The sequence below is a fragment of the Amblyomma mixtum genome, chromosome 5 (genome assembly GCF_055824585.1).
Source record: "Amblyomma mixtum isolate Tamu chromosome 5, ASM5582458v1, whole genome shotgun sequence".
Taxonomy (NCBI): domain Eukaryota; kingdom Metazoa; phylum Arthropoda; class Arachnida; order Ixodida; family Ixodidae; genus Amblyomma; species Amblyomma mixtum.
The window spans coordinates 14507868-14530630 of NC_143016.1; the positions used below are offsets into that span (position 1 = coordinate 14507868).

Sequence of the window (22763 nt, forward strand, 5' to 3'; positions counted from 1 at the left end):
TGCCTAATGGTGATTACACGAATCAAGTTTTATCTACAGCTTCAAGGCTAAAACAGCTTCAATGTCCTACTGGGTTGTTGGCTTGAACGTGAAAAAATTACTCTCGCAAGATCACACTGAGCATTAAATAATTCATCTATTTGCGATGCATCTGTTCCTCGAAGACCAACAGAAGCAGCTAAAATTTTGTGCTCTTTATTCTGTTTCTTGTGTTGATTTAAAGTGCTAGAAGTTATTGTTCTTTGATAACAGTCGTTATCTTATATGACTTCTATTCTATTTGGCCACAAATTTGGTGCCAAGATTGAATGGTAGGGCTACTTTTCGCTACATTCAGCTCAACTTTTGGCTCCTTTCAAAATGTTCCCAGCGGCAATCCTGGCGGCCGCGTTTCGATGTAGGCGGTACGCAAAAGGCACCCATGTGCCGTGCAGTGTCAGTGCACGTTAATAATCCCCAGGTGCAGGGACTCCGGGACGTTCTTGGGAGTGGGGGGGGGGTATTGTATTTACTTCATCATCATCATCATCAGCCCGACTAGACCCACTGCAGGGCAAAGGCCGCTCCCACATTCCTCCAATTAACCCAGTCCTGTGCTAGCTGCATCCACTTGACTCCTGCAAACTTTTTATTCTTATTAATTATTAATGTTTTAATTCATTGTAGCTGTTTCAATTTTACATAACTGCATCCTCGCTTATTCTACATTGGTATATACACTTTAAAAATGGTTGGAAATTTCATAATTACTGAAACCTGCGCAGACCACGCAAGTGAGTAAATGGATTCGAAAGCTGTGAAAAAAACATTTTTAATATTTCTGAATTGACGCTCGCACTGAAGCAAATGTGAACTGATATATTCATGCAAGTAGACAAGAAAGTAGGCACTAGGTACAAAGCTATAGTATCGCAGTCTGACGAGCTTCAAGGCTAGCATGACAAGACGACGTTGAGCAGGAGAGGTTTTCAAAGGAGGCCGAAGGTTGCTGCTTGTTCTGCCGTTCTAGATACGAACTCTTTCATAACGGCATCCAAATGCAGGTTCGCAACTCTCTTCTTGTGCACGTGGAGGAGGAGGTGAAGGTGTGTCAGCCTCCTCTGCGTCATTCGATTGCGCAGAAATGTTTTGCTCTCCTCAGAGCACTGAAAGATCGCTCTCCTGAAGCAGCTGGCGCAGGCACAGAAAACACGAGTTGCAGATACCGGACAACCTGGTCCATCATATTACGCACTGAAGACACAAAACTACGCAGGAAACAGGACACAGAAAAGAAGCAGACAGGACGAGCGTAGACTAACAACTGATTTATTGGTCGAAAACAACCTTCCTTCAAAAGCAACGCATGCGCAACCAAACTTAACGCCCAAAGCAAAAAATACACAATCTTATCAACCCAAAAAGTCAAGTTCCTTCTTATACAAGTGAATTGATGCCTCGCTAACACATTTTTCCGCACCGTATCTAGCAATTTGCCAGGCTTCAAAGATCTCGCGTGCCTTCTTGTCCTTCGCGCAGCCTATAATCTTCGTTTGCTTGAAAAGCGGCGTACAAAATACTTGTTTCTTCTTGTCATTGATCTTACAAGACTGGCAATGCCTTGCTAAATACTGCCCACCGTGCTGGCTCAAAGAGTTATTATGCTCCTGAAGGCGTTTATTAATGCAGCGCCCCGTCTGCCCTACATATACGGAACCACAGCTGAATGGGATCTCGTAGATAACTCCCATCTTACAGGCTACAAACTTAGGTCTGTGGTTCACTCCGCACCCTACTTTCTTTTGCAGGTTATTGTTAGTTAATCGGCATAAACGAGACAGTTTACATGGGGCGGAAAAGAACAAGTTAACACGCATGTCAGCAGACTTCCCCTGCAGAATTTGTAAAATGCATTCACTTGCGATTGGACCCTCGTCATGCAGGAGCATTGGGAGAATCACGAGTTGCGCTGAAAGCTTGCTCATGTTAAAATCTGTAGCGTGTGCTCCTAAAAGCTCATTTAGGTCGTTTGACGCAAAGTTTTGACCTTCAGCAGCGTCAGTCAGAATGTGCTCGAGGCTAATCAGCTGCTCCATGCCAGGCTGTTCTCAGTGGTAATACGATTGATAGCGGCAAAAAACTCTTTTTCTCTGCAATGACTTGCCGTCAAGCGCTGCAAGCTCCTCAGGCTTGTCTGTGAATTGAAGCCTTCTGGGCGGCTGCGAAACTCTGGGCACTCAAGGTTCCTTTAGACCTAACTCTGTTGCTCTTGAGTTTGTCCGCTGCCACAGGACGTCAAATGAGGCGTCACAAATCGGTCACAAAGAGCCTCTGCTGCTTCTTTTGCTCCTGCAGCGCAGTAAACTGGGCGTTAAAGCATCCTCGCTAATTCCTCACACGGGCCAAACAGGGCTATAGAAAGGTTGATGCCCAATAAAATTTCGAACTTCTTTAATACTTTCTCATATCCTTTTAAGGCTGTCTTGCCAGTGCCACTGAGAGTTTTAAGCTTGCACCAGTTCCTGCAAAGTTACCTGCACCCTTTCATAGTTCTCAACGAACCTTTCCATTGATTTCACTGTCCACCTCGTTGGACACAGTGGTAGCAGTAGGGTGTTCTGCCTAGAACAATCTTATGGTTTTATGGTTTTATGGGGTTTAACGTCCCAAAGCGACTAAGGCTATGAGAGACGCCGTAGTGAAGGGCTCCGGAAATTTCGACCACCTGGGGTTCTTTAACGTGCACTGACATCGCACAGTCACGAGCCTCTAGAATTTCTCCTCCAAAGAAATTCTACCCGCCGCGGACGGGATCGAACCCGCGTCTTTTGGGTCAGCAGAATCTTGCTCACCGGCATCGTTACCCAAGGGAAGTACAACGCTCGAATAAACAGTCAAATAAACAGAATAAACAGTAAACAGTACCGTCAATATTTGCTGCTCCTATCGCACGCTCATCTGGTTGCCTTTCATGACAAGTACGTGCTTCCCGCTGCCAGCCAAAATACAAATCAAAGTGGTGACAGAAAATGTGACGCAATAGGATAGGATAACTTTATTTGGCTCTAGCACATGTGTTTTTTTATGTGGTCAGATGAGTCCATCCGCAACGGTTGGTTGCCCCTATTCCAGGGCTCCGCTGGATGCTGCCGTCAGCTGAGCTCGCCATATCAAACCGATCTGGTCATCGCGGCAGTCGCTGGAGAGCAGACCCTCCCATTGCTCCACACTTGGGTTTTGTATAAATGGGACGACGTCGACTTTTTGACATGCCCATGTTATGTGATGCAGTGTAGGTTTTTCATGGCACCACGGACAATAATATACCTTCTGCAACCTCGCTTCCATGGCCTAAACGTTTCGTCCCAGGCACGAAGAAGTTGTTGATCTTCTTTTGAGACCCAGCTATCATCCGAGGCAACGAAATTGTAAATCTGCAGTCATTAAAAAATACACTCAATGGATGAGAGACGTACAAGTAGACCGCGTTACGTTTCGCCACCGCCGTGCGAGATCAGCGCGGCTGCAGTGGACGCACATTCCAAGCAACGGACAATTCGCTTGGCCGACTGCCGCCCAGAGCCTTCTCGGGAATCGTGTCCATGCAGACAGATCCACTTGCCACGTGTTGTCGTGTGCGTGCGCGCGTGCGTGTGTGCAAACGCTTGTGAGCTCGCACGGCGCTCGGGGAGAGAGTGTTCGCCCCGGGCCGGATGGATCCGGATCACGGTGCCGCCGGGTCGGAGTCAGCGACGCTTGCCATGAACATGACCGCTGGTTCGACACGTGCGCGTCTTCGGAGCCTTCCTCCTTTCCCTCTGAAGGATGCTCCCGCCGCTAGGTCGCCGTCGAGACACCTGCTGTTTGGGTGTGTCAGATTTATCTTTGGGGCCAGCTTTTCTTGCCGTTCGTACGAGATGCAGTATTAAACCTTGTTCTTGTGACGATGCCATCGTCCTTTGCCGGAATCGGCCGATGCTCTTCGCGGGACACCGGACCGCCAGGGCTACCCTTGGGGCTAGCGTGCGACAGTGGCGGGATGTCGCAGGCGAGCCCCAACAACCGGTATAAGTCTACGTTAGGTACAGCCTTTGTCAAAAGTTTGGAGCCCAGGGAGTTTGCTTCTGAAGCACACTATCTGGTTCGTAATTCATCTCCAGCGCTCCAAATTTGCTGAAGGTAAGAAGATTTCTGGTCCTGCCTCCTCCAATGGGTAGGACTACCACGAATGTTACAGGAGTCTCACTGCGAGGCTTAGAAGCAAACCCCCTGGGCTCTAAACTTTTGACAAAGACTGTACGTCTATGTGCTTAGATCGAAGCGGCGAGCACCGCCGATCGGGCGAACCGCATCAGCTAGGGAAAGATCAAGGGGGGGGGGGGGGGGGGGGGGGCAGTTCCGGAGTCCCGGCCCAGGTGGCCCCAATTCGAAAATCTGGTCAGCGAAACTGATGATCCGAAAGTGCAGTTCCCAAGGGCGTCCGCAGAATTTTTTTCAGGGGGGGGCCCATTGGTTGTTGGCGCCGGAGGGGGGGGGGGGGGTATATTCGTAGCGAAAAGTCACTATTTGCGGAGTAAATTTATTTATTTATATATAAATAAAAAATAAGTAAAATACACACATGAAAGAAAATTACAAGCAGCAAATTAAAGCGCGGATTGTAGAGATACATTGGAGTTTATCAACAAAGAAACAATTAAAATTAATAAAAATGCAAAAAGATACTATCAATACTCGAAGTGCTCAGTCTTACTGCATACGGGTTCTCGACTCACCCGAATTGATGACCAGCACACAGCGCAATATGTTCAGAAACACGCAACTACAGTCACTCAGTCAGTCTTCCTTGAACAGCAACTGTAGGCGCCTCGGATTTTTCTGGGCGAATTGCGTAGTTACACGGGTGATAAATTCATTTCTGTGCTTCATTACACGCTCTCAGTGCACAGTCATCATATATATTGATTGGAAAAATGGTTGAACGAGTACGTTGAAAACAAAAGATGACTATATACAACGAAAACTTATTTACAAGATAAATGCACGCTCGCAGCTTCATACACCTCGCTCCATCTTGCTCGCGCATCCGCACAGTCGAGCAACCGCACACACACTGCTCGCCGCTCGTCGTTTTCTCGTCCGCTGTCTTGGTTGTTCTCACCTTCGTTGACAACCCGCCACTAAAAACACCGAAGCACAAACACAGAGGCGCGCACATGTGCAAGGGCTTACTTGCCACAATATCCACGAATGCGCACTTTTGGGGTGTAAGGAACGCCGCGCGACTTCCGAGGGGAAGGGACACCCGCAACTAATTCGGTCGGAAAATTTGTTTTTGGTTCAGAGCCCCAAAACGACTCAGGCTATAAGGGACGGAGTAGTACAGAGTTTCGGGTAATGTCGACCACCTGGGTCTCTTTACCATGCACTGACACGCACAGTACATGGGCGCTGTTGTGATTTGAGGCCCAGCCAGAGGTGACAGGCGAGCCAGGCAGGCGCCATCGGGCTGCGTTGACCAAAGGCGCTGGTTTTCGGAGAAGACGCAAGGAACGCTGGTGTGGGGGCGCCTCTGGAGACTGCGTCGCCGTGAACAAAAGCAGCTAATCCCCTTTGCCGAAGGTTCTGAAAGCGGCGCTTCTACCGCACTGAGCTCTCCCGTGGATCGGAGGAGACAGCGAGCAGCGGCGGCGCCAACTCGTCGCCCGCTTGCCCCTGAGCAGCCCGACAAAGCGGGGGTGGACACGGCTGATTTGTCCTTCCCCCCTCAAGAATTCATCGGTGGCCGGCGTACGAACGTATCATCCTGATTCTAGCGAGCGACCTGTGCCCTCTTAGCGCGCGAGCGGCGCGAACTTGATTACTTTTGTATTTTGTAAATAGTGTACAAAGCTCTCCCCTGTCCTTTCTTGCTGTCGCTCCCCTCTATACTTCTCCTCACTATCCTCTCCCTTTCTCTTTCGTTTCCGCCGGCTGCAGCTCGGGTGCTTAAGATATTAGATAGCAATTGCCGCGGCCGGCAACTCTTTTTTGCTTCACTTTTTATTTTTATTTTTTTTTAAATAAACCACTACCACCACCACCACCACCTGTGCCCTGTGCACTGTCTGCCTCCGTGTCGCTATCTCTCTAGAGATCAAAGAAACAGACACCCATCTCAAGACGGCTCGAAACACATGCTCGCCGGTGCCGCTGCATGTCTGCAACAGGTCGTCCTTGAGCAGAGCTGGCGGTGGCGTGGTTTGAAAACGGCGGAACGACGCGCGCCCGGACGCGGCATTTCGCAGATGTGACCAAGCGTCGAAGCGGGGCTGCTTTTACCCTTTTGGCTGAGCGCACCACCGCCCCTGGCGTGCGGCCATCACTCACGGTTCGAGTGAGTGATTTTCCAGGGGGGTGCAGCCGCCCCCCCTTGCCCCCCCCTCCGGACGCCCATGGCAGTTCCACAAATGGCAACGCACGGAGCAACGGGACGGCCCAACCGGAGGGCGTAATCAGAGGAAGGTGATCCTCGTTGCGATTGGCCAACCGAGAAAAGACGTCACAGCTCTACTCTAGGTCACTCTGTGGGGACTTTTGGGGAACACTGCGCTTCAACCGACAGGGAAAATCTCAACTCTTCGTGAAAATCCTTGCTCAATATCCCGAGGTATCCAAAGGTGCATTTCTTGCTCGCTTGTTTATTTTTTTGCCTTGAGCATGGAGACGGACACGTGCGATGGCGTTGCTTCAGCGGTTTGCGACAAGGCGTTCTTCAATACTAGTAATTTAAAAACACCCATCAAGGATATTCTTGGGGAAGGACGCGGTTGTTGCTGCGACGCGTCTTTTCTTTTTCTCTTTCCTCTGATCTCTCCTCTATCTGCACGCGGCAGCGGTGGTGGCTCGGATCCAGCCAGTAGGCAGGCCCATGCAATTTCCTTTTCATCCTTCTCCCAGTCACAACAACAACATGTAGTAAGGCACGGCCGTTCTTGTGCGACTTACGTCCGAAGCATTTTGTCGCTCTTCGTGACCTGCGACGGCACCACAACTTCGAGGAAGAGGTGGAGAATCTAGTCTTCGACTCTAATAATAAAGGTAAGAAACGAAGTCTATACTGTTGCATGCACGCACGCAGTGATCAAAGCAAAAAAGGGGTTGGTTTGGTTTGGTTTATGGAGTTTAACGTCCCAAAGCGACTAAGGCTATGAGAGACGCCGTAGTGGAGGGCTCCGGATAATTTCCACCACCTGGGGTTCTTTAACGTGCACTGAAAGCAATAAAGGGCCAAAGCGGGATGCAGTCGCGCGCTTAGATTACCGATTGAAAAGTTGCAGTTTATTGACTTTTCGAGTGCGCGCATTTTAAGTTTGTAAACACAAAGCGCGTTCTTTTTTTTTTATTGACGGGCTTACACTCACCTGGGGAAACTTGCACGTGGTTTTGTGCACGCAAAATTAGCGATGACATGCACGTTTTTAAAGGAACCATGAAGATTTCAATGGGCTTAGTCTAGTGCGACAGATCTGCAGAGGTAGCCTTTGCGGGCATTCGAGTGAAATGTGAAACGTAAGGTACTATAACCTTTGAAAGCCATGACTTGTCATAGTCATTTTGCACTTATTTGTAATGTAAGGTATAGTTTGTACAAAGTTTAGGTAGTCATAGTTCTGACTCCTAATCATTCTGAAGTGTAGCATGACTCAGCACTTTACTAGTAACATAAGGTGTGCAGAGTTTGTACAAAGTTGCGTAGTCATGCCTTGCACTCATGACTCATCATTCTGCAACATAGCATGACTGTGCACTTTAGTGCTTTGGCATTCTCGCTGGTAAGCAGTCTTATGTGTGCCTGCAGAATTTTTTTTTTGGTGTCCTAGCTCCTCCATAAGCAAAGTGACAAGCAGTGCACTCTCTTTCATATTTATAGTGGAAAAAAACTGCAGGAAAAAAACTGGTCCTTGGAGCAGACTCGCTGATACAGGCCTTGCTTATGCTTTGTTGCAGGCACCTGCAATGTCTCGACAGGACACACAACATTGTCGCGGCATGCACCAGCTTAGCAGCGCTGAAGCCATGGCAATCGCAACACGCAGAAGTGTGTAGGAAGAATGCCCAGCATTGTTCTGCCTTTAGAAGTCAACAGCGCTGACCTGAATTTGTGGTCAAAGGACAGGGCCATGTAAAAGGTTGCTGTGCAGGAATGAGTTTTTGCTGCCATTTTGTAGCTTCTACAGGAAAGAAGGAATGTGCACCAAGGGTTTTTAAACGTTACCTGCACTGCCACCGTTCCGGCTCGTATGAAGAGCTTCCTATAGAACAGCGCCAAAGGCAGGAAAAGGGGCAAGGAAGCTGCAAAATCGGCAAACACTGCTTTGCTACTCTAGAGGTCATGGAGAAAAAGGGCAAGGTATATGTAGTGTTTCAAAAGAAACACTACGGACACTTCAATGAGGCCTGCCACCAAAGGCTGTCCCAGAATGATGCCGGAGTGCTGGCGGGTTAGCCACTTCTCTTGTACAAAGCATTTGTGCATGCTGTGTTGACTGTACCGGAATGTTAAAACGTTTAGAAGCTACAGTCCACCAACCTTTCATAAATGGGAGACGAAAGTGCAATAGAAATGTATTTTAGGGGGAAGATATTGTTCATTAACTCGAGTGATCATTTCAATGATTTTTATTCTTCTGCGATGCATCTATGGCACAAAAGAGGTGGGACAACACGAAAATGCCTATTGTAAAGTGGGAGAAGGCATGTCCCACAAAACGAGGGGGCGGAAGAAGTTATAGTAGGGCACAGCTTAAGAACCCAGCGGCCAATGCCCCTCAAAAGAAGCCTGCCATCCAATGGCGTCGACCGATTCTCATGATGTCATGGTTAATCCTAGGGGGTAGCATTGCAGGAGGGTGGCAGATGAAAGGGGTTTAGTTATGGCTTTAATTGGATTAACTGATGAAAATCAGCTGACACCATTGACTGGGGGGTCTTCTTTAAGGGCCATCTGCCACTTCGTTCTCGAGTTGTATCTGACTGCAGTGCAATTCACTTCAGCCTACTTGGTCGCATCGAAGGGTGGAAAACAATTGATCCACGGCACATTGCATGCACAGCACAGTCAGTACGAACTTCATGCCGTTTAGTTTAGAGATGCTTTGTGGAAGGGGTCCAGTCTTTCGAACTGAACATAATTAGGAATGTCATCTAGCACTGGACTACTCCAATGTCTGTTCTTTTGTTTTTCTGCTGGTTTCATTGACTATCCTAGGTCTGTCGCTCAATCGGCTGACGTTGAACTTCAACCGTAAGAAGTCGGCTTGAGCTCCATGAAACGTGTCTTGAATGACTGACAGTTGCACTCGATGCTAGCCTCTTTTTTTGGCTGCCTGTCAAAAGCGTAGGCATTTTGTTGCTGATCAATGCAACGCCACCAGTCTAATGGTTGTATAAGGGCCATGTTTTCTCTCGTAAGACAGATCGTCTGCAGTGAACTTTCATTAATTAGAATTATTTGGCTGTTTTGGCACTTCATCAGTAATGCTCACAGGAACGGCTGTGGTTTGAGTGTTCAGCTACTAAGCTGGAGTACCCGGGTTAGAACCCGGCTGCGGCAGCTGAGTTTCGATGGAGGCAAGAGGTGCCCACGTGCTGCGCAGTGTCAGTGCCCAAAGATCCCCAGGTGGTCGAAATTGTTACGGAGCCCTCCACTACAGCACCTCTTTCTCTCTTGCTTCTTTCACTCCTTCTTTCCTTCATGGCATGGTTGAGGCAGTTACTGCACCATTTCCTTTCCTGAAAAACCACTAATATAAAACACAAGCCTGCACAAGAGTTGAAATCGCAAAAAAAAAACGAACAAGCAGCATTTATATTTCAGTTTATGTATGACTGGCATGCCCTCCAATTGTCTCTGACTTAGCAGCAGTCATTTAGGTGTTGAAACTGAAACAGCATGAGAAAAATATTCACTTAGAAATTATTCACCTGGCATAAGTGAATTCTACATTGTGACTCGTGTACACTATTGTCTTGTGCAAAAGTCCAAAGAAACAAAGATCGCGTCAAAAATTTGGTGTCTCTACTCCTTAGAGGTTGCTGCCAGGCGAATTGGTGCATTTTTTGAATATGCAGAATGAAATGGGACAGGATGAGAAGCACACGTCCTTATTCTTTTCTTGTCCACATTTTCAGTGCTGTTATATTCTGCATTTATAACACGCTGTATATAACTTCCCTGTTTTGCATTGCTGTATGCAAGTTTAAACACTCAAGCTCATAAAAATAAAGTCCATCTGGCTTTGAAACAACCATTTTGTCGTGTGCTTTGCAGTGCCACAAAAGTGAAATGAAAGTAAGATGAACTGTGTGTCACCTGTGAAAAGGAACAAAGTGCAAGACGAAGGAATCCGACCAGAAGTATTTGTCACTTTATTACATGGCTGTAGGCAGATGAACCACCAGAGATGTTAACAGTTTTTTTCTGTACCATTTTCAGGCCGGTTAGCAGGAGTGCCAGAAAAAACCATTGTGCACAACATCCGAGCAGGTACAAGTGGATCAAGCCCACGGATGCAACTTGTGACCACTAAGGACCTCCGTAACATTGCAGATAAGTTTAGGATTGGCAAAACAGAGCAGAGAGATGCAGACAATTTTAAGAGTGTTGAAATATGGGTCGAAGAAAGGAGGGCAGAAAATGAGTCGCCACTGTTGTATTACAGGAAGAAGGGTGACCCCAACAGTCATGGTGGTGACTTTGAGCGAGCATTAATGACGTTCCCACAACGAGAGCTCCTTTATGAATTGGGGGCAGCGAAACTGTGCATTGACTCCACCCATGGCATAAATAAGTACTAATTCCAACTGACAACCCTGCTTACAATTTCTCAAGATGCCTTTGGTATCCCGTGTGCCTACTTGATTTCAAAAAGGGTGAACACGGGCACTGTGGTGAGGTTTTTCGAGGCCATCAAAGAAAAAACACAATACCATGTCAGGCATTTATGTCTGATGATGCCCCTGTTTATGGCAGTGCACGGGAGCAGGTGATGGGTCCCTTGAGGAGTCGACTGCTTTGCAGCTGGCAGGTGCTACACAACTGGAGCACGCACCTGAATACAGTCACAAACAAGGACTGCAGGAGTACAACAAGGGACATGCTGCACACTCTGATGAAGTGGACAGATGAAACTGACTCTCAACAGTTGCTCCCTGCACTTCTTGGTATCCACTCCAAAGAGCATCAGCTTAATTGCCTTTGGCTTCACAGAAATTTTGAGAAAACATACGCAAAGAGGGCATGTCAGTGGGCTTACTGCTATAGGCAGTACATTGGATTAACAAAAAATAATCACTTGGAGTCAATGCACAAGGCACTGAAGTACTCTCGCTTTGGTGGCTAGGTAAATGGGTGATTGGATACATTAATCAAAGTACTCTTCAATTTCACATCCGAAAAACTTTACAACAGGTGTCAAAGGAGGAGCAGACCACCGCAAATCTGCCCTATTTAGGAAGCATAAAGTGAGGATTGAGCTTTCTAAGTCCAGTACTGAGAGAGTGGGAGATGGCCAGTGGCATGTAAAGTCACAAAGTTTGGTGAACTTCAAGCACACAGTGGAAAGAACTAGCAAATCGTGCAGTGGCTGCGAGCTTCATAGTGAGCAGTGCGAGGCTTGCCACAACATGTACACATGTACGTGTTGACCATGCAACGCATGTGCACATGTGCAAGCACATGCATGCTGTTGCTATAATGGAGCTACACTCGTGCCAGATGCAGAGCAGCCAGAAAGTAGCATCTGACTGTGCTGGCGTTTGTAGGCCCTGCCAGCTGAAGATGGCAGATTTCAGGTGAGGGATTAGGATTATGTTATGAGCTAGTTGGCGGGCTATTCTGACAGAGTGCTTTAGCATAGCAAGCTCAAGACACAGCAGGGAAGAGGAGTGCCATTTGCTAATTTTCTTGAAGCCCACATGGTCATGAGAAAGGTGCGCCATCATATCCCATATCAAGCAGCACCATTGAGGGTGCACTACAGGCCTCTGGTATTTCTTTTCTAGTCATTCCTTTTTTCCCGAAACTTTCCTCCTAGGAATGGAGAACTCATCCCGCCACGGCGCCTCAGTGGCTCTGGCGTTCTTAGACTGCTTACCCGAAGGCTGTGGGTTTGATCCGGCCATGGCGGCCACATTTCAGTGGAGGCAAAATACAAAGATGGCCATGTGCTGTGCAAAGTCAGCGTGCATTAAAGGGCCCCAGGTGGTGTAAATTAATCCAGAGACCTCCATTATGGTGTCCCTCATAGCCCATGTGTCGCTCCCGAATGTTAAACCCGACAATTAAGAAATTGAGATATTTCAGGCCCCTCATTCCCTACTCAGAATCTGCTTGTGTGAGTACGCCCTCTCTGACACTGCTCAACAGAGAACTTCTGACAATTGGCAAACATTTTTCATCTTTGGGAAATTAGTGCACTCATTTTCTTGTTCATACCTGCCTTGCATTCACTGTAATTTTATTTCTTCGTCATCCCTGCTTGATTTCATTTTGCCTGCATGTGATGCACTCAGAGAGGCATGCGCTCTTCAATAAAATTAGTATGAAGTGTCGCTCCATGCTGCATTCCTCTTTGTTGCGTCGTGCTGTCACAGTGCACCGCCCTTTTAGGACATCTTGAGAAAAACAGCGCTTGCAGACAAAGGACCAGAACAAGGACACACAAAAAAAAAAACAGTGCAGTTGTGTGTCCTTCTCGTTTCCTTTGTCTGCAAGCGCTGTTTTTCTCAAGATGTACCCCAACCAACTCGCCCAGCAACACACCTTGCCTTTTAGGACAGTTGACAATATGTGGTTCTACAGTTCTGCAATGCATATGAGAAAAAGTATTCTTGACAAAAGGCTAAGCCGTAGCTGTCATCTTGCACACTGAAAGCTGCAGCGCAAAACTACTATTCATCTTATTTTGCAAACAGAATACTGCTGCAACAGAAAAACAGTATTACTCATTTTTCAGAACATTGCTGGTGCAATTTGTGACATGAAGTTATATTGCCATGGTAGAAACAGCCGTGAATAGCCTTCCCTCGCATGATAAAGCACTTCATAAATGAACTTGCTTGGCTCTTACACAGTGTCTCTCCACCAGCCTTCCAAGCAATGAGCCTTCTGTTGTGTGATGGGAACACTGTGCCAACTTTGTTGCCTAGAAATTCTAAAATGCCCCTATTTGTCGAGAAGGCAGCTTAGTTTATGAAACATATAGTGCCCAGTTAATGTCATTTCCTTTTTACTCATTAATGAAAAATGCTTCAAAGCCCAACTGCAACGAAATTATAATTTGGCTAGAATGCCTGTTAATGTGCTGGGTGTGTCATAAAACTAATCGTAACAAAGTTTCATGCTTCTGAGAAAACTGACACTGTTGCTACAAGTGTTTAAAAAGCTGTGTAGTAGACAACGTGGCATGTCCATATAGACAGATACGGATACCTGAGTGCCATACGGCCTCATGTCTGGCCCATTGGGAATGAACAGATTAAGGACAGTGTAGAGTGAAGGCTAGGGGCTAAAATGTGGCTTGGCAGTCATGGGTATGGTGCTGTGGCAAAGTTGTTAGGAATTTGTTTCAATCCTGCAGATGCTGATTTCTGTTTCCATTCCAGGTTTTTGTACACCATATTTACTTAAATAATGGATGCATTTGTATAATAAATGCTTTCCCTACATCAATCATCAAAATCTGGGGAAAGTTCAACTGACCACACCATGTAATAAATGCACCAAACTTACCATTCTAATTTTTTCCCACAAGAAACTGCATCCATGATGCAAGTAACTGCGGTATTACAGGTTACAGAATGAAGCACTGTCAGCCGTATTATGTGGCCGCAAGACTGCCTGGCGCCATGTGAAGAGGAATGCTCCCAAGGCTTATCACATCACATTTACTCCAGTATCCAGATATGGCACCCGTTTCATCCTGCACGTCACATTCACCTCGGGCTGGTGATAGCCTGCCAGCTAGATTAAGAATGTCACAAATAAAATGTCTACCTAACTGAAAACTGCGGTTGTATATATCGGAGATTTTTATTGACTTGTGGCAGTCTACCTGGACAGGTTATGGTAATGCAAGGCAGCCCATTATGCACAGCATATGAGTGCATAGGCGCCACAACTTCGCATCTTTTCCAAGGGTTCATGTTTTGCACTATTGGGTGTGACCCGACCCATCTTTCCACAATCCTCGCGTAATTAATAATAAAGTGCTCCTAATCCTTCTTTGACAGCCAAAATGTATTTTCCTAGGCATATTGGCAATCTGCAATTTGTATTTCTCCACAGATTTGGTACTTCTCGAGAAGTTGGACGGTCATTTTATAAATGATATATTTTTAATAAGCTAGCAGATACTATTCCTGATTTAAACATTTGCAGGCATATATACGCTGCCATTGTTTGCCTTGATAAATACCGTGTCCATTGTGTAATCATAGTACAAACACGTTAATTTATTCTAAAGGACGTTAATGCTGCTTAATTACGCCATACAAGCCCAGCTGTGGCTTTGGAAAGCTGCCCTTCCTTGGACTCTGACATTAAATACAACTTGTACTTGGGAAACACTAATCTTACTGTGAGTGTAACGACAAATTAAACAAATTCCATTAGACGCTGGTATGATCCCGGCTGTGGCAGTTGTATTCCGATGGTGACACACTACAGGCCCAGATGCTGTGTGATGTCGGAGCACGTTAAGGGCCACTGTTGGTCGAAATTACTGGATCCCTCCACTGTGGCGCCCCTCATAGCCTGAGTCGCTTTGGGACGTTAAACCCCATAAGCCAAAGTTAGCATTATGTTCCTGCCGGAACGAATAGGCACCATCAATCACTACGTGACACCCCCACTCCACTCACCCGATGAAATCCCATCCATCAGTGACACATCCACTCTCTCCACCCTTCGACTCAGATTTGCAACCGCTTGCCAACCGCCTCCTCCCGCCCTCTCTTCTTCCCTGTTCCCTGCAATTTCGTGAAGGTGGATTTCACTCCCTCCACTCTGTCACCTGAGGCTTCAGACCGACGGATTATTCCAACATGGGGGGTTCTGATGCTGATGCACTAAAATGATATTTTTGAAAGGCAGCTATAGTTTGTTACATGTTAAGGAGAAGGGTACTCGCTGCACCATGCAAAATGCGAGATCATTCCCTGGTGTGCACACACTGCATCACAAGAGAAGTACATTTGGCACCTAAATTTAAATGTGCAGTATAGCGAGCAGTTAGCACCAGGTGCTGTACACAGACACGAGCACAAAATGAACACGCTTATTACCAGGCCCTCTCTGTGCACCCTCCCAATACATAGTGCGAAGACTGCTTTTGAAGCTAAGGTTGGTCACATTACAAAGAAATAAAGACAGCATGAACATGAGAACCGGACACGCAGCACTGACAGAAATCTCGATAGTCGGTGCTGTGTGTCTGGTTCCCGTGTCGTCCCTTTCTGTTCGGCGACCAACCTTAACTAGAACAAACAACTTGCCCAAACCCTTGCTTTTGAAGCATTTCACATTGCATGCAGTAAGTAGCACACAGTACAATGCACAGACTGAGCCATGTGTGTTATTGTATCAGCAGTAAACCACGTGCAAAAAAAAAAAAAAAGACAGCCAATAACTACAGTCGGTAAAGCGAAATTTGAGCGCAGCTCTTCACATATTTTAGTTTTGCAGTATGCTGAAGTAAAGATTTCCAGAGAGCCACCTGCCCCGGCGAGAGGCAGTGATAGGTGACATTTCGCCCTGAGCACCTGGCTATCACATACTTTGTACACAAGTTCTGTCCCGCCTCATACGAACACCAAAACACTTTCTTGAATATCTTTTTCAATGAAGGCAAATACACTGGCTTACACAAACATTGAAATTACTTGCTATTACATCTTAATAAAGTGTTCAGTGTCACACTATTACGATGCTATATATCAATTTATGCATGCCAGCACATCATCTCTGGCTGACAAAGATCTGACAAATCTTGCTTTTTGACAGTATGTGGGCACAGAGTCATTGATTGCACAGACCAAATATGACTATACCAGCAGAACGAGAACTCGGAGGATTACCTTAGAACTCATGTGCCTTTGAAAACATGCAGTGAACATGGAAACAATTTTATTTTTAAGGTGCGCCGCCCAGCGTATGCACATGCGTTCAGTGCACTCTTTCTGCGCCATGAAGGACGACTCGGTCTCAAGAGCAGAAGTACACACTGCCAGTGCATTCCAGAACATTTAATTCAGATAGGTACTACATGAGACGTAAGCAACGTATGTATAGCGTTCGCACCGTGCAGCTTTATTGCTTCGCTCTGTCCCGAGCATTTTTCAGTCCACTGAGGTGGTTGCGAGCCACAGGTGGGTTAGTCTTGCGATTATTCTGCCGGCAATTGCTTCTTTCTGTAATCTAGCAGATCTACGCCACCTTGCACCCACAACAGTTGTCAACTGGTACTGTCGCCATTCGGTGTCCAGATCAGTGTCTTGAAGGATCGAAGGCTGGCTGGAAACGACATGCTGCAATGTTCTCCAACCCTTGCATCACGAGAAAGTCAATGCGATGACATATCACAGCACACGCACTGCATCGTGATGATTATAACAAGAGTTATATGCACAGATATTTTCCAGAATGAGCTGGAAACACCCAGATCAGGGACGCCAGTACTGGACGGCGCGGGCTTGCGTCCTGCTCACTCACCTTTAGGGACGCATGGGAGGTAAACACGCATTCCATAGGCGGTCTACTGGTCACAAACAAAAAAAGGGGCAAATTTAAAGAACTACACACACCACAAAGACGAGACACCGACGAATACTTCACTCGCAACAGCCGCCGACCGCGATTCGAACGTACGTAAACAACCGCCATGTTGTTTTTTTCTCCTTTGCTAACTGACTGTAGGGGGCGCTGTAAGAGCGCTAGCATCATCATCATCGCGCGCTCCCTCAAAAAAAATTAAATACAAATAGCCGAAACCAGCAATAAACTAGAAAAAAAAGCATTAAACGTTAAAAATTGCAACATAAATAAGAAAGTCATTTATGCAGTTGACGAAAATCAACACACTCATTCAAAGGAAACGCCAATAAAATTGATTCATAAAAATAACAAAAATACAAATGTGCATGTTTTCTTTTCCTTGGTTTTGACTAAAGCTAGGACGTGCGACTATTTTTTGGCAGTTTTCTAAATCGGGTCGCCCAGTGCGACCATAAGAAAATTAAGGCAAGAAAACTGAAAACGTAACAGGGGCACTTAAGGGTCAACATTGCATCGTCAACAATATGCACGCTTTCTCTCTTGCTGCTCATCCCAAGCTTGAATGCATGTCAATTTGCTGTTTCAAAGCAGAACGGTCTTCTATCATTGTAGCGGATTGAACCGAACCAAATGTACTGTCATGAACAAAGCGGTCACATAACTTTCACTTATGCAGCTCAAACTCACATTATTTATTATTTGAGTTTAGTTTTAATGACATGAAAGAACCACAAGTACCATTATAAATGGTATTTTTCATCAGAGCACTTCGGATGGACTAGAAGCCTTACTCCCAAAAGTGTACAATAAAGCCATTCACACAAATCATGTTGGCAGCAATGTTGAAACTGTGTGCGTCCACCTTACTTGAAACTGCAACGGATGCAAGACAGACAAAATTTTACCATTCAAAATCATAATGTGCCGAGATATTGCTGCAATCTTGAACGTAACCACGCTTTCCATTACAATCAAAATGACTCAACAGCACATGCAAACATGAGAACTTTTTTTTCACAGACATTTTGACACTACATTTAGTTCACTATTTATGCAACTTCCGTTTATTTGCACGATGGACACGAATATTCACATGCACGCCAGTCTTAGCATGAGTGCCATGCATACGTAATTGTCAATATGCACCCCGTCACACATTGTGCATTTACACATAAAAATACTCATGAAAACTCAACAAGTGCTCAGCAATTACTGCAGCTTAAATGGTCAAGCACACAGAACACGTCAAAGTTATGGTATGGTATAGAATATGGGGTTTTACGTCCGAAGGCAACATGGGTTATGAGGAACGCCATAGTGCAGCGCTACGGATTAATTTTGACCACATGGGGCTCTTTATCGAGCACTGATGTCACTCAGTACACAGGCGCCTAGCATTTCGCCTCCACTGATAGGCAGCTGCCGCATCTGGGATCGAACCCGTCCTTGGGAACAGCAGCGGGCACCCTAACCACTCAGCCATTGCAGCGGGGCAACGGCTGACCACATTATAAGCAACCCAAAGTCCAGGTCTCTGCTTTATGTCTTACATGTTGCCTAGGTATCGTCTACTTTTACTAAATCTGCAATCTAAAAATTAACAATAGACAACTTCCCCACTCCATCTAAATTACTATAATTGTCCCATGCCCTTCTTGGTTTGCTACACACTTAAGCCTATAATTTTCGGCTAGTTTTATCAAGGTGTCATACAAGTGTAACAGCTGCCACAGTATGAATTGTGGATTCTAAGAGAAAAAAGAACTCACAAATTTTGCACTACTTTGAACAAAAATATTCAGCCAATATATGCACAACAGGCATACACCAATAACATTTCTACCGCAAAACCGTGAACCCACCGTACCGAGGGCCAGTAATAGAAAATCACTGGCCGCCGCGGTGCCTCAGAGGTTATGGTGCTTGGCTGTTGACCCGAAAGACGTGGGTTCGATCCCGGCTGTGGCGGTCGCATTTCGATGGAGGCAAAATTCTATAGACCCCTACAAAAATTTTATTAGTCACCCCTTGTCATGCTAATATGCAGGTACCAATTATTTCTGTAACGTACCTCTTATCATTTCTGTAATACCCGTTACTAGGTCTTCAAGAAAATAATAAACTGAAATGTAGCAAAGAGCTGATGGTTGTCTTTTCATAGAACATTCTTCACAGCAGCTCTGCTTCTGAAAGGAGCACCTCATTCTTTGTGGACTCAACTAGTTTTCTTCTATTTTAATCACCATGAGGTCAGAGTACTCCAGTAACACTCTGACTCCTGACATGCTACACTCTAGTGAGCCAGTTTCACAACTCTCATAAAAGAATGATGAACTCAAAGGTCTGCCACAAGCATGTCATGGGCTACATCTTTAATGGAGTAGAGAAACCAAATTTTTGGATGCGCATTTCTCTTTACACTGATGCACTAGGCAATGCTGTACACAAGCCACCATGTGGATTTTAACTTTGTCAGCTAAATAATTTACAATTTAATTTTTTTTTTCTCGTGTCATCTGGTTTCGGTTTTTAACAGCCGAATGACTGCTCTGAAGTCAGATACATGTTCAGGTCACATGAGGCATGAAAAAAGAGATATAATCGCTGCCTGTTCACTTTATGTGATTCCAACTCTTAGACAGGTTTGTGTACGAGTTGATGCAAATAACAATGAACAAAGCTGCAACAATACTGCTGTCTTTGTATGCCTCACATGACCTGAACACATCCCTGACATCACAGTCGTCGTTCGGTTGTTTAAGCTAAAGCAGTGCGAGAGAAAAAATGCAATTATAAATATATTGCCTCTTGTTGTCGCAATCCATGCAACTGTCTAGTCTTTCTAAAGTACTGCGCATCATTCTAACCGAAAGAAACAACTAAAATTTTGTTGTCTCTACTCCTTTAATACCTACTGGGCCTTGACAATATAAAAAGTACCTATACATATCAGCGAACTGAGCTGCCAACCTTCAAAAATGTATCCACAAGCTCTTTTCACATTGTGCTTTTAAATATGTTGCCTCATACTCGTGATATACACATGTTCTGACTGTGCACATTACAAAAACAGTAATTCAGGAACCAGCAGACCCACCCATTCAGCAGCATGGCAAGCGAAGAATGAAAATTAGAATGCAGCTAGAAAGAAAAGGCACACAGCTTTTTCAGACCTTCTAATTTGAATACCTCAAACTTATGTGGCCAACTGTAAATGTTTCCTTAATGAAATCTCACACTCCTTTAGACGTTTGCCATAAAGCAGAGAAAAATTTGTCAACATGCTTCCCTCTAAAAGGAACAACCAAATATAAGCAGACAAGCCATGTTTACATTTCATGCATTTTTAAGCTCTTCACTGTATGCAGAGAAGCATGTCACATGCATGGCGTGTTGATGTTTGGTTTATGCTGCTTCTTCACTTTATATTGAAAGGTCATGGCTACTCTTTTTTTGTGTGTGTGTCCATTGCCCCACAGAGCTACCATCTATGGAGCAAGCTTATTTGCATTCAAAGGTCGCTTGCCTAGTCACTGCTGACTCCACACAAAACAGATTTTCCCCTCAAAACTGGCAACGTGCAGTAAAAGCAGGCGTGCAATTAATGTGACACCTCATACACTTCGTAATGATGCAGTGGCCTACAAGGCCAAGCCAGCATGCTATTCATGTATGTGCACAAATTATATTCACTTATACAATGCTAATGTCAAAAAGAAACCCTTCTAGCTACAAATGCTAGCACAAAGTTAACGCAGCGCATTATGGCATGCATGGTACCCAACGTCCCTGTACAACATACTTTTACTAATAAGGCTAAAACAGTGCACCTGCACAAGGATAAAGGAAGATGAGACAAAACGCAGCATCTTCCTTATGCAGGTGTGCTTTTTTTGCCTTATTATGTCATACCAACTTGCCCATCAGTCTGTGTTTTCACTAACTGGTGCAGCAGAAAAAACAGCTAGCTGTGAAATTTGGAATGCATTCATGGCGTCTAGAAATTGAAGCTCAGAAAATGTAACACACAGAAAGTGCAAGAAACTGATCATCCCGAGTGTTTACGTTTCTCTCTGTGTTGTGTTTTACTTACCCCGCAATAACCCAACATCGTTCCCAAACAAACCCAAGGGCCACACTGGCTACACGGATGCTGAAAGCCTAAGTCAAGCCTCCCACTTCATCACAAACCATTACAGAAATGACAGAGCAAGCAAAACAAGTTTCGGCCTTGTCTGGCTTTATTCCAATGCTGAACGTTACAAGAAATACACCAAGAACCACACGTTCTACTTAATGAGTATAGAAACACTTCACCAAATAGATAAAAGAAAAGCAGCTTTCTACATATTCAAAGGTTCGGTGGTGTGACCATACTACGACATTCGCTAAACGCCTATCAGCGAAGAAAGAGGCGTACGGATCATAGTTCATGTGGCACGATGCGTCGCGTTAAGTCTCTCCGTGGGCAACGTTACGGCGTCCTACAAAGCAGCTGTGGCCTACCGTGTGCTTTGCGCAACATGGGTGTAAACGCGAAGTAATCCATTACAGAAGTAATCCATTAAACATTAAGACGGAAGATGTGTTGTCCTTTCAAAGGCTAGCGTGTAGTACGTCCAGTCCGCCTTCCTTCCGCATTTTAATTTTTTTTTAGCATAGCTTGTCGCCGATGGGCATACATGCAGGACTCCAGGAACATAGTTTATATGTACCGCAACTGCCAAATGGCTCGCAGTATCCACCATTTTTATGCATACGAGCTCATCCTATCAGTACGTACAGGTCAGAATCAGTTACGCGCAACACAAGGAAACATAATTTTCGACACTCATCCAATGCTTCAAACCATTGCCTCCTTCTAGAGGAGGGAATGTTCAAACACGAGATACAATACCGAAAGGTGCCGAAGAGAATTGAAGTGACCTCAAATTCAGTCAAGCACCGCCTTGCAAAACGTCTCTAGGGGCTTCCGATATCATACCACGGCTGGAACAGGTCGCACTGCAAACTTGCATAATAAAGACAACACTGGGGCACTGGGGTACAAGTCCGGACGTTAGCGCGGTCAATATTACTCGCCATTGCACCAACCTTTGATGACTTTCACGGCAGCACTTACTCCACGCGTCAATGCACCGCGCGGTAAATAGCCATCGCAGCCATGTCAACAAACCACCGTGGCGTTGGCGATGGTCACCGTGGCAACCGTGGAGACGCCAGCGACCTAGAAACTATGGCTAGGGACGTTTCAAAATTTTGCGACGCCATTTTTACCTAATTTTGCAACAAAAAGTACCCAGAAATGTACCTAAACAAACGCCATTTTGGAATGACGTCATTAAAAGTCACGTGACATGAGGATCGTCTTCCTCCATTTAGCCTTACGCGATTTCCGCCGCGCGGCGACAAACATGGCGGCGCCCGTCGAAGCCGGACCTCTCGCTTCGGACTGAATTCTCGTTGTTGCTGCCTTTTTCAGTGCGTTCAGTGGCCATAAATGGGGCGCCTGATTTCGCTTCGTCTCATCTCGCGTATAAGAAAACATATAAGAGATAAATTTGCTTTATTTTAATAATTAGAGTGACGATGCTGCCGCTCCTAGGCTTAAGTGGAGAGTCGGTTTGTTTACAGCAATGGTTCCCGTCCTGACGACCAGATGGCGCCACTATAGGCTGAGTTTATTTTCGCATCTTTGCTAGCATACGCTGAACTAAAAGTGGGAATGTGCCTGCGTTTTGCGTACGTGTAACTATAAATATTCATGTGATTTGCAGAAAAAGCGAGCGGTACGCATTCTACAGTTTACTAGAACAAAACGTGCGTTTCTCTGACATTGTGGCATACAAATGGTACGTAGTATATTCACTTATGCTTCTACAAAAAAAGACTACCACTTTCTTGAACAAAATGAACGTTTGGGGTCGCCACCATACTTTTTACGCGACTTTTAACGCCGAAATAAAAT

At 45.5% G+C, this 22763-nt stretch overlaps 2 long non-coding RNA genes across 2 annotated transcripts; one reads left to right on the top strand and one right to left on the bottom strand.

The window, feature by feature from the left end:
- The first annotated feature begins 6624 nt into the window (after nucleotides 1–6624).
- LOC149341345 (uncharacterized) lies at nucleotides 6625–14028 on the top strand. Its single transcript, XR_016282919.1, has 3 exons — nucleotides 6625–7059; nucleotides 10457–13731; nucleotides 13814–14028. It is a non-coding gene; the product is annotated as an uncharacterized LOC149341345 (long non-coding RNA).
- LOC149341346 (uncharacterized) lies at nucleotides 10367–22178 on the bottom strand. Its single transcript, XR_016282920.1, has 2 exons — nucleotides 16733–22178; nucleotides 10367–14991 (listed from the first exon to the last, which is right to left on the bottom strand). It is a non-coding gene; the product is annotated as an uncharacterized LOC149341346 (long non-coding RNA).
- Between the last annotated feature and the right edge of the window lie 585 nt (nucleotides 22179–22763).